The following is a 12,604-nucleotide window of genomic DNA, read 5'->3' on the forward strand; positions in this document are numbered from 1 at the left end:
AAGCTCACTTAACAGATTTTTGGGAGATGAGTGGCAATGGCCTTTTTTTGGTCTGAAAATTGTGGCATTTCACAAGAAGGGCTCAAGTTGATGCAGAGACTCAAATTCTCATTTATTACCACCAAGCCCTTTTTATCCCCTTGTTTGGTACTTTCCCAACCTGCACATACATACAACGTTCAATGTCATTGGCCACTGTGAAACTCTCCAGGTAAATAGTCCAATCACAGTGCTGCAGACACTCTCACAATCCCCACATTCTCTGGCCTCCAACTGAGATTCCTGCCACAAATACATCCTGGCCCGTCCTCCCAAGGCTTGCTCTTCGACCTTCCCTGTCCTTCAACGTTCCAACTCATTGCCCCAGGGCTTGTCAAGCACCAAGGCCTCAGAACTCATTCCCAAACTGTTCTTCATGCAAATCTTATCACCTTCACTCCCCACAGAAAATGACTTGGGTTGTCGGGTACAGGGACTGCTCTCAGTGCTGGTAATTGGATGCGCAGAGGAGGTGTGAAGAGCAAGAGGGCAAGGAAGAAAGAGAAGCCCTACTTCTGGCATTCTGTGGTCCTGGATGAGAATTTTCCTTTCCTCAGCCGCTTGCTGCTTGTCCTTGTCTTTGTGACTGCTGTGCACCCCGCTGACTAGTTATAATCAGAATTTTCCCTTCAACACCCAGGATTTTACAAAACTGAGGTTTAGAAGCCTGACTTCCAAAGAGAAAGCTGAAAGTTAACTTTTTTCACCAGCAGTCAGCATAACAATGAAAATCATGAGAAGTGTCCATTGGTGAATAACTTGTCCTATGTATAAGTGTCCCATCTCACCAGGTGCTGGGCAGGCTCACCTGGGAGCTGGGAGTAGGCTGGAAGCTTTGCATTTCCCTGCAAGAGGTATCAGACCCCTATATGTGGGATGTTGCCAAGCTCCGCAAATCAGCAGCTGGTCTCAGCTGAATGAAGTTCAAGGAAAAGAAGCAATTAATTCTACTGCTAAATAGAATGAAGCATTATGTTTTCTTGCTTAAAACGTGTAGTAAAAATTATTACAAAAGTAAATAGACTTTCGTTTGTAGTTCTACAGCTCTTTCCTCCACGTGAAGATATATACCAATATGCTGGTTATAGCCTAGGAGAGGGTTGCAAATTTGATTGCTCCCAGATTGGTTTTAGTGCCCTTATTTCCCATTGCTGGTTGCATTCTGTGGGGGAATAATTCAGGATGGCTATGTACGCTTTCGTCACAAGAAAGAAAGATCTCTTGCTCCCAACCCTCTAACCTTAATACTATCTTTCCATTACAGAGTGATGAAAATCTGATTCCAGTGTGACTGTCTAGCAATGTTTCTGATAGGAAAATTTCGTCATTTGATAGGTGGATTTTTTTTTCCCCTGATACTTCTCACCATAATAAATTGCCAGATTAAGGTATTTCCTGGTAAACTGAAGGCAGCAGAGAGCTCCCTGGCTGCCACTTCTCCAGCACCTCTGGTCTCGGGGTGGCTGTGTGCTGTGCAAGCACTTGTGTTAAGACTCGTCGTGTTCTCTCTCTTGCTGATGTGGATAACTCCCATTTTTTTTTCTATTTTACAGTTGAGCATTATGGCATAGAATTAAGACATCATCTGCCACTCTCTAATAATGTGAGATTCAGCCATAAACTGAACCCAGAGAAAATATTCAACTTGCTGAAATTAGTGGGAGTTTTGCTGCTGGCTTCAGTAAGGTCAGGACTGAGCTTGCAAGAACGTTGGGTTTTCTGCTGTGCTCTGTCACAGGGGTCCCCAACCCCAACACTGAAGATTGCAGCTCTTCAATGCTTCCTGCAACATCTCTCTTTTTCTTGGATAAGGTCTCTTCTACTGTGATAGCTTATATCAGGTAATGATAGATTTTTCTTGTTTACTGGTGGCAGGAAATGTCATCCCTGCTTTTCCGTTGTAAGCTCTGACTAATGTTATATGCCTTGATGGATCATTGCCTTGCGTCATAAATTGTAATTGGGGAAGATGAAGCAAAGCTGAGCAGAATCTGTCAGAGTAACCAGGGTCACAGAGAAATTACAGATTCTCAAAGAACAGCTTTTTTGGTAATGCAGCTTCTCAAATCCCATCTGTTTGTTCTTAGTGTCAGAAAAGAGGCATTATCCAAAATGAATATAATGAGCCTTTCCACTGAGGCAAAGTTCCATACAACATCACAGCATATATAATTTTTCACTAGCACAAGACTATGTGAAATGTATGTGGAATACACTTACCACAGTGAGACAGCTGAGGCACAATTCAATGGCTGAACAATTATCAGCTGCTGTTGTGGGCTTCGGTATAAATAGTTATTGCAGTTGTAACATAGAATATGAAATTTGACCAAATATAGGAAAGAATTGAATATAATGTTTCTTATAATGTCTACCCTTATGCAACCTCAGAAAGGGGTAATCCAGAATTTGCCTCAATGGTTTGAAGATAAGCAGATATATAGGTTTAAATATCAATCACCACATTTTTGCCAATAAGCCACTGCTTAAGTATAGCAATTAATATTTCCTGTTACAGCTATGACAGAAATTATCTTGTATTAACTCTTTGAGTCCTGATGCATTTATTTCAGCTCCTATGTGAGAGGAAACATCTCTTAATTTAAGAATTAGGTACAAAATATGACTGTGACAATTAAAGGCAGAGATTCTAGATACAGGGAGCACAGTAGAAGACGGGTACCAGAGTTTTTGCTAGTGCCACTTTTGCAGAGACTGATAAACCAGAGACAATCTTGGCCAGTTTTTTCCCACTGGGTTCCTGCAGAATTCACTGCTGTCCAACGCACTCCTGGGCTTGTATTCCAGGGAATCCAGGGATGCAGCTTCAGCAGCAGCATAATTTGTGGCATTCATGGTAGCTCCAGCTCAATGTATTCAGTTTATGTGTATAGTGGAAGAGGTACATGACCTTTCTCCTCACCCAGAGGTCCCTCAACAGTAGGCTTTGGCCAGTTGTTTCAGAAAATGGAGGCCTCAGCTATATCTGTCATAGAACTGACCCAGCCCTGCTGGTGGAACGTTATGGGATAAGCATGCTGCAAATAACATTGTCTATAAGTTAAAACTTAACTAGATTTAATACACTCTTGTCTAAGAGATGTCAATTTCATTATAAGGGGTCTTTCAGCCTGCTCCTGAAGCTCTGTGTGCTCATGTGTGGGTAAGTGTGAAGTATTCTGACATGGAAGATTTTGAGTAAGATGATTTTCCTTCTGTGGTTACTAGGAGTGAGATGCCACTAAAAGGTGGCTAATGATCTTTGGTTGTCCTTTTAGTCAGCTGAGGAAAGAAACAGTCCTTTCTAGGAAAGAAATAGTCTTTCTGTCTTCTTAGGTGGACATCTAATAACAGGCTTGGTGTGTCATGCACTTAAGGTGCCTGTCTTCCTCTGTTGACTGTGAAATGAGCTAGCAGTGTCTATGCCATATGCATATATTTACGCTATAGATGTCTAAAATTGGATTCAATTAATCTTAGCTCTTCTATTTTTAAAAATTAATATATTTTTAAAGTATTTAAATATATATACTGCAATTTGTCTTCCAGATCAGTGCCATTTATATCACTGCTTTTCAGGAATAACTGGCTTCATCCACAAAGGGTGAAAGCTGTTGTGGGGCTTGGCACCTAGGTAACTCGGGGTTAGAGACTGTCTCCCAAAATTCTGCTGAACACTAAATAAGGTGTCTGTACTCCTTCCTATTGCATACTCTGTGAATCAGAAACCATTGAATGTTATTCACATGTGAGTGGAAGAGATGAGCCTGTCCGTATGAGACACAGATAGCCACTGGCAAAATGAGGGTGGGATGACTTTAGTGCATTGTGCTCTACTCATTACCCAATGGAGTTTGGGGCCCAGTTGTTCCAAACCTGGTAATAACCAAACCCAGAGCAGAAGGGGCTTGATTTTAACATGTTGCTTTTTAGATGAAGCCCAGTTGTTTTTTTTTAATTTTTATCAGTCCTCATCTATTCTAAGTTGAGAGTCCCCATCTATTCTAAGTTGAGAGTCAAGGGGTCTTCAGCCTGACACAAATGAGTTTAAAGGAAGACAAGAAACTACTGTAGAGAGGTATGCTAATGTTCCCATTTTGTTTCTGGAAGCTGTTACTTCCCTAATTTGCAGGGTAGCAGAACCTTTAACCCAGCATCATCCTTATGTCATGAACTCATTCACCTAGAGCACACAAGGTAATTCAAGCATCAGGACCTGAGGGCATAAGGCACAGACTAGTTTCCCATGGGGCTCCCCCACACTGCCCATGGACCAGGACACCATTTCAGCCCACTGAGGCCATCAGAGTCTTCCCTGCCTGGCCATGGACCTCATTGTTTGGGATCACTGCCCATGGGGCAATGTCCCAGCCTGGCCTTGGCTTGTCTCCATCCACAGGGCCTGGGCCGCCCAACTCCCTGCATGTATGGGGTGACACACTTGGGCTTCCTGTTGCTGCTTTCAACCCTGGGAGTCATCAGGGAGCCCTGGCCTTTGTGTCACCCTGCCAGGAAGGCAAAGAAGTGCACATTTAGCTGGAAATCATAAGCATGTCAGCAAGTACAAACTATTGTCTTTACTGGGTGTAAACCTCTGTCTCCAGGGACTTTCTGTCTCTGCTGCTTTCTGCTGCTGAGATCTTGCTGAAATAAAGACAGTCTTCTTCTTTTATTATATCCTTGTGCTGGCATAGTGTAAATAGAGCAGATGATAGGAGAGCCTTAGTTTTTCTGTGGTGATATATTACTTTTTACACAACTCAACAAAAGTTACCACACACAAGTGATTGCACATAACTGGGCACCAAATGGAATTTCAAGTCTCTAAGGAAGAAGAAAGTCTTGTCAAATGCTGTCTCAGAGGCTTCATGTCCCAGTCAATGTGACCTGTGAGTTAAAACCCACTCAGGGAGAAAATAAAGCTGATTATCTGATGTTTCCTCAGCACAATGGCTGTTTACTTGCTTCTCATTATGGCTTTCTGACACAGCACTGCAAAGCACCCAATCCATAGTTTGATTACCAGTCTGGAGAGAGAGCTGCAATTAACAGCAGAGCAGAAATTAGATCTGTTCCTGAAAATCAGCTTGGCTAGAAACAATTTAAATTTATAGCATAATAAAACATAAATGGTTGAAAACATTTGGGACTTTTTTCCTCTGATTTCCACAATTAATGTTTACGATTCACATGCAATCAGGGTAATACTGGTTATATACACAGGTGGTATACGTACCATTGCCACAGTGTCTCTCCAGAAATGAGTCACTGAATGTTCTGCCAGTCATTCTTCAGGGGGTGTGCAAGACTGTGGAAGGCCCTGACTGCCTTTAAACCCATTGAAGTTCACCCTAGGAGTGTGATGATTGCTGCCTGCCACCTCCTGCTGTCTTTCAGGGGACCTCAAGGAATAATTGTAACTTTGGACAAGGCAGGTTGGATCCCAATGCATCTGCACAACTGCAGCTGTCAGTGACTGTGGGTAACAACATGCGAGGAAGTTTGGTGTTTCCATTCACTGAGATTATTGCTCAAAATAGTCTGAAGCCCTGAAACAACTGTTCTAGATAACCCATTAAAAGTGAACCATGCTTACAACCAGTGTGGTATGATTTCAAACATGAACATATGCCACATAGTGCTAGATTGCATTACAGAAAAAAGGTGGATTTGGTTCACCACGGCCATGCAACAGGGAAAAACATCCATCCAGAAAAAGATGTATCCAAGTGCTGCAACAGGAGCAGGGACAAATAACTATGACACATACCAGTCAGGCTGCCAGATTCAAAAAGCATGCTTTAGATTTCAGGAGGCAGAAGTGAACTAGCCTTTTGTGAAGTCTGGGAACTAAGGATTTTTTCTGCTTAACTTTGAATTTTTCTCTCATGATAATGACAGTTCTGGAGACATTTGTGTCCTTGTCAAAGTTGCAGAATGGAAGAGGATGAAGTCACATTGCCAGTATTTGGTTGAAAATGTCTAGACTTCTGTGTCCTGGTCTCTGTAATCATGACATTGACATGAATTGGGCTATTGAAAAGATAAAGTCTTCAGTGAGGAATGAAAGGAAACAGCCCTGCAGGTATGACACCTGCTAACACTTGAAAATGCATTAGGTATAATTTTCAAATGCCTTGATTTAGGTCTCACATTTTGAAAGCTAAATTTGATGGTCAGTCCTTGGACTCACAAAAGTTTCATGACTGATCGTTACAAAGCTTTGTGCTGCATATAATGACTTGCTGATTTCATTTCCAGAGGTTTGAAAGGTAGCGATGAGTCTGGCAAGTAAGTACTTATCTTATGAAACCATTCCGGGAGCTGCTGTTATTAACAGTGGTCACCCAAGGAATAAAACTAATCTAACAAATGAATAGCACTTTAGAGTTGAGCCTAGCAAATGGGCTAATTTCCTGGAATTGTACCAGAACTGTTGCTTTATAAAGAAATTGTGCTTAAGATTTTATTGTTCCTGTAAGTTCAGAATATATTGCGAGGGCAGTGTTTTTAATCCCGACTCCCTAGAAGTAGCAGAGTGGGGTCACTGTAACACTGCCAGCATTTCTGTTCCCTGTTGACCAGTCTGGTTGTGTCTGTGTTGCTGAAACTAATGAGGCCCAGGACATAGCCTTCAGGAAAGGGCATGATTATCCCCTGCTGAATTATTGAATATGGTTTTGGTCAGTGCTAGCTAGTCCTTCCCCAGGAGAGCATTTGGGCCCAATTCCACCACTCACATAGGACAAGGACTGTCTCCAGCAAGACAATCGTTTTTGGTCGTAGGGGGTTAGCTGGCTGCATGTGAATTGACCCATACCCCTTTGCCTCTGGGATTGCAAAATGAGGTCTGTCCAATTTTATTTACTGTTATAAGCACTGATTATTTTCTCTTTTCCAGGAACTCATAGACTTGATTTACTTTGCTCTCATTCCTGTATCTGTTTTGAAACTCTCTAGCATGCACCAGGGGCACACAACATTCCAAAGGGTCAATGTTCAGGGCCAGAAAAATGTTCCTCTTTTGAAGTGTAAATGAAACTTGGCAGTAGTGTTTCAATCATTTGGGATGTCTAAATGTGGATGGGAAATTTAAGAAACTGAGATTTTTTTTCGGTATTGGCTGAAACCTCAAGCAAAGTTCTGTATGTTCCTTCAAGTTCTCTTAAGTTAAACCTGAATAGTACAATACCTGGTGGTACCAAATGAGTCATGATAATTATCTTATATCCTTGGTTTAATTTGCAAGGCAATAATTTCTTACTAAGTGCATGTGAAATCCCAAGTTACTTTGTTAGCATCTGCGCATACATGGTTGTTTTGTCTGTGAAATTCCTCTGTGAGTTACTGTGTCAACATTCGCTGTACAACACTTTTATTTACTGTGTAGCAAGGTGAGAACAGCAGTGGGTTTTCCTGTAAATGTGAATTTTTTCTTGGCTGACTCAGTGTGCAGAGCCCTGCCAATAAAAAGCTGCATAGTGGCTGCATTCCTTACTGGTTCGATGGACGTGCTTGGGGGTGTGTGCAGGTATGTGTTTGTGAACATGTGCAAAAACACACATTTACTGGAGGGGCTAAAAATGCTTTAGCACTGGCCAACACCACCACATGCTCCCATCACTGATACTGCCATGTATGTTGCAGTCCCCATCTAGGCTGCAGCTAGCTTGCATATATGAGTATGCACAACAAAGATATTTCACCGAAGGCTTAATCATTTGTGCCCCCAGAGGTACAAGCTCAGTGTCAGGATTTCTGCTTACATTTTAACCTTACAGTACATGTCCTCTCTTTTTAAAATCAACAAGACTTGCAAATACTGAGAAGCATCTTGAGTGCAGCAGCAAAACAACACAAGCAGCCAGTCCTTGCTGGATGCATTTGTGGCTGGCACTGCTGGACCTGGCTCTGTATTTGTGCCACTTCTCAGACTGAAAGCTGGCTGGAGTTTCAAAGCACAGCCCTGTGCTCAAGTTAATCCATTCTGATCTCCCACAGGCTTACTAGCTTAGCCACTGTATTATCCTAGTACAGCTACATGGCCCCCAGATCAGGGTATCAGTGTCCAGACAGCTTAAAGAGTAGATATGCATAGCCTAAAGGCCATCTTTGGGACTTATGGGGATTTGGCCTTCTTGGGAAGGCATCTTAGTAGTGAACTTCCATAAAATTGGGTGAAAGGAAAAGTAGAGAGGAGAAAAAGAATAAAACTTCAATTATTCTGTAGATGTTCCCCAAATTTTCCCACTGAGTGTCACAACACCTATTCCTCTTACTTCAGCCAGTGTTCTAAGGATTAGAAGCAGTCTGATTGCATCTTGGTGTCAGCTTCATGTAGAAAGACGATATCCAGTATTTGTATACTGAGAACAGTGGTATGCACTGAAACAAAGAGGCAATCCTGTTTTCAGGGAGATAGCAGCATACACATGTCCCAGGAGATGATCCAAATAAATCCATTCTCACTCAAGAAATGCCAGCCTTGGTGTTTGTTGTTTTTTTTTCTATTTGGAGAAGATTTGCAGCAGCCTTTGCTGCCACATGTGCCTGGACTAATTGCACAAGTAGAATGCTTTAACCTGCTTTATGCATGTGACAGTACTTACACAGCTCTCCTTGTCATAAGATTTGATCGCCTGAGCAATAGTTCTCAAAATACAAGAACATTGCTTGAGTTTGTCAATTGCCTTTAGATCAATAAGGTCTTGTAGTACAAGCAAGTTCAGTTAGCATTATATATTGTGTAATTATTCCAGAAGCTAATACTACAATCACTGTAGAAGTCTCAGCATAATTGCTGTCAGAAGTAAAATATAAAATCATGACTTTGCTTTACCAGAAGCTAATGATCTAGTCTGGCTAAAAACACTCTGCTCAAAAGCACCACTTACAGGCTGCTTGTCACTGCTTCCCTCTTGCTTAATTTTATTTTGTATATTCACATTCAATACAATTCTTAGAGGCTTGACTATACTAAAAATACATTTGAAGAAGTGCTAAGGTGAGTTGATGGTTTTCCATTGCCTGCTGTGGGGCAGGACTCTGACCCCTGACCAAGAAATGAAAACAGCTCCCTGAGGAATGTGTGCAAGAGAGCTGAGCCCTGAGCAGTTAACATGTCTCCTGAATTTGGCCAGAAGATCCAGGGTGCCAGCACCATCCTTCCTGCTGGTCAGGGACAACTCTTTGGTGTTTTGCAAGAGAGAGAGAAATAAATTAATAGCAGTTTATGTTCCGGTGTCTCCTGTCATACGCAGTAATAACTCTGCTGTTATTTACAGTGGTGGCTCATCACAGTGAGCAATATGGCAGAGCCACAGTGTGGTGGAGCTGGTCTGTAGTAATGTTATGAATATGGTGATGCAAAGGCTTTAGATGGTGACAAGACCAGGGCAGGAGGTTACTGATTAAGCTTCTACTGGGGCTGGAGTCAGAATGCACAAAGCAGCAGTGCAACAGCTCCCAGCTTGAGAGGAACTGGCAAAATCATCAGATATAAAGATCTGCTCCCAGAGAAACTGCAAACGCGTTTTGTCAGGTTATGAACTAGCAAGTGAGGGAAAACAGCAAATTAAGCCTAACAAGAACAGGTATGGGACAGAAGTGTGCTTGGCCAAAGCTGGCTAAAGAAGACAGTAACAGAACAAGAAATAAAAATGACTTCTCAGTGGCAGGGAATAATATACCTTGGAAATATTATTTACACCAGCTTTTTAATGTTTTCACATTATGTTTTTCTTGAGAACATTTTTGGTTTAGTTAGTGATGTTTTGCTTTAGGCAGGGCACTAAAGTGCTGGTCCATTTACATCTGGGAGGTTCCTGAGCAGGCTGCAGATCAGGAAGTGCTTCAGGAACCACAGCCTCCTGCTCCATGTGTCTCTACCCTAGAAAGGTGGAGGACACCTATGGGTGCCAGGGTGTGAGCTCAAAGAGCCAAGAGAAGCACACCAGCGATAGTCTCCAGTGAAAGAGATTTGCAAATGGTAGCTCACACAATTAGTCCTACTGTTGTTAGTTTAACAACACTAGCTTGGTGGACATTACTTGTCCTCCTTCAGTTAGTCTGCAGGTACATATTGGTTCCAAATCTTTTCCAAGCAAGCAGGCTTCCATCTGGGAGCAAACTGGGAAGTTTCTCCCATGTATAGGAAGACAAAGTGTCTATCACTCTTAAGGTGTTAATTTGCTGCTCCCAGATTATGCCATGTTTTACAAATAACCTGAGGCTGCTACTGCTTTGTTCCAGTCCCACTGTATACTTCCCACTTTTTCTTCTGGATTATCTCCTTTCTCCTTTTCCAGCTTGGCATTTTTCAGAAAGGGAGCCTGCTACAGGCCCATTTAAGAAGAAGTCTATCTACCTGTGTTGTCCCTTCAATAGTATTTGAACCTGTTGTCTACCTTTTAACATGTAAGTGAAGGTTAGACATCCCAAAGGTATTATTTATTACCTTTCATGAATATAGGAAGCTGAGTAGAGGAAAATCTATCCTGTGTCTTCCCCAGGGGAAAGGATGCAGTGAAGACTTGTTCTTATTAATTAGAGACTCTAAAAGAAACAAATTTGTAGAAAAATGGGTCTTGATAGTGCTGCTGCTCAGGGGACCATATTTTTGCAATACAGAAACAAAGGCTGAATGGCACTCCACATGCTGGTTCTGTCTACCAAATAGTGTCAACAAGGTGGAATTTTTTTCAGCATTACTGTCCTTGTACCTGCTGCTCTACATCAGGTAAGCTTTTTCACTGAGCAGTTTATGATGGTACCTTCCAAGTCACTAGCCAAAGATGATCCCATGGGTCTGGCTTTTCAGTCTGGATAACAAGTGTACCTTACCTAGATCTGAGTGAAATTTAATCTGCCACAGCATCAGAGCAGCACTTAATTTCCCAGTTAGTTTCTGTCTCTCGGCAGCTACTTAGAGGGTAATATTTTTTTTAATTGAATGTAATTTGCAAAAACTTATCAGCTTGCTGTGAGTTTTCTCCATTCTTTTTCCTTCTTTCTTCACACAATATATGAAACTGTTGGTCCCTCCACACATCCCTGGGAGTATCTCTTCCCGCTGATAACAGTAGCAGATACTGAATGAACATTAAGATGCTCCCTCCTGTGACATATATGCATTGCAGATCTTATTGGATCTGGTATCATTGACTGAGAAATGTGAAAGCATGGCTCTCAGTAGCTCAAAAAAACCCAGTTCCCATAAAAGCCTGTTGTCTGCCACAGAAGTATTCTGCAGCATTCCATTTCTGCTCTTCACAGTTCAGCTGCCCAAAGCTCAGGTCATCTGATATCTAATTCCTCCCAAGTACCCTGACATATGTTGATGTGGCTCAACCAAAAGGAGCATGTGGTCATTTCATTCAGGTAAAACAAAGGGGTTCACCAGTCCCCGCCATGTAAGTTTTGCTAAGCTGATTGACTCTATGGAACCACGGTCCCCACTTTGTTCTGTTCTTCTTAGTGATAATTCATCTCACTTTGTTTTATCACTCAGAAAAAATGTCCTGCACTTCTTTTTTGGTTTAAGAACACTATGGTGATGAGGTGGACAACAGTGACACGGGATGCTTCTATAATGAAAGGGCCAAATTATGGCCAACAGATGTACACACTATAGAGATGAACAAATGATTGCACGGACTGTCATCCCAGCCACTGGTCCTACATGAACCTGGTTTTCCTTCGTTAAACAATCATACTGCTTTGAAGAAAACTTCTACCTACCCACCTTACTTCTTCCTACTGCCCAAGCAGCATTAGACAATCAGCTGGTTGTTAGAAAGAGAAAAAGAAAAGGAATCATGTCTGTTCTAAAATGCTGTCAGATACCCTCAGATTTCCAGGAAAGATGATGGAATTGAAGTGCTTCATGACCTGGAAAAATACATACTGAAACAGCATGTGACAGAAGTCAGGCAGAGAAAGGACTGCAGTTCCACAGGAGGAAGGGAAGCAGATCCTTGCTGAACACCTGCGGGCAGGCAGTGAGAGGAAAAGGGCCTGTGACCTACAGGGAAGGAGCTGACTGGGCTGAGAAGCAGGAGGGGAAAAAAGATGGAGTGAGTTGTGGGGAGTGAAGGTGATAAGATTTGCCTGAAGAACAGTTTGGGAATGAGCTCTGAGGCCTTGGTGCTTGACAAGCCCTGGAGTGATAAGTTGGGGTGTTGAATGACAGGGAAGGTCAAAGACCAAGCCTTGGGGGGATGGGCCAGGATGTATTTGTGGCAGGAATCTCAGCTGGAGGCCAGAGAATGTGGGGATTGTGAGAGTGTCTGCAGCATTGTGATTGGACTATTTACCTGGAGTTTTACAGGGGCAAATGACATTGAACGTTGTACGTATGTGCAGGTTGGGAAAGTACCGAACAAGGGGATAAAAAGGGCTTGGTGGTAATAAACAAGGATTTGAGTCTCTGCATCAACTTGAGTCCGTGTTGTGAAATGCCACAAATGGTGCCCACCACGTGGAGCATTAAAACCGACTAGTTGTCGATCCAGTGGCATGGCTCAGCCGAACTGCTTGCTGAATGTGAACAAAGGTGTATGCTGAA

General features: G+C 42.4%; 1 long non-coding RNA gene across 3 annotated transcripts; it reads left to right on the plus strand.

Moving 5' to 3' along the window:
- The first annotated feature begins 896 nt into the window (after positions 1-896).
- On the plus strand, positions 897-7,102 carry LOC134168273 (uncharacterized). Of its 3 annotated transcripts, none has more exons than XR_009966476.1 (3): positions 897-1,642; positions 5,941-6,124; positions 6,734-7,102. It is a non-coding gene; the product is annotated as an uncharacterized LOC134168273 (long non-coding RNA). The 3 variants fall into 3 exon arrangements; XR_009966477.1 differs by having other exon boundaries at positions 5,970-6,124; XR_009966475.1 differs by lacking the exon at positions 897-1,642 and having other exon boundaries at positions 4,661-6,124.
- Positions 7,103-12,604: the final 5,502 nt, after the last annotated feature.

The sequence above is a fragment of the Pezoporus occidentalis genome, unplaced genomic scaffold (assembly GCF_034315485.1).
Source record: "Pezoporus occidentalis ecotype Australia unplaced genomic scaffold, CSIRO_AGI_Poc_V1 ctg306, whole genome shotgun sequence".
Lineage (NCBI taxonomy): Eukaryota > Metazoa > Chordata > Aves > Psittaciformes > Psittacidae > Pezoporus > Pezoporus occidentalis.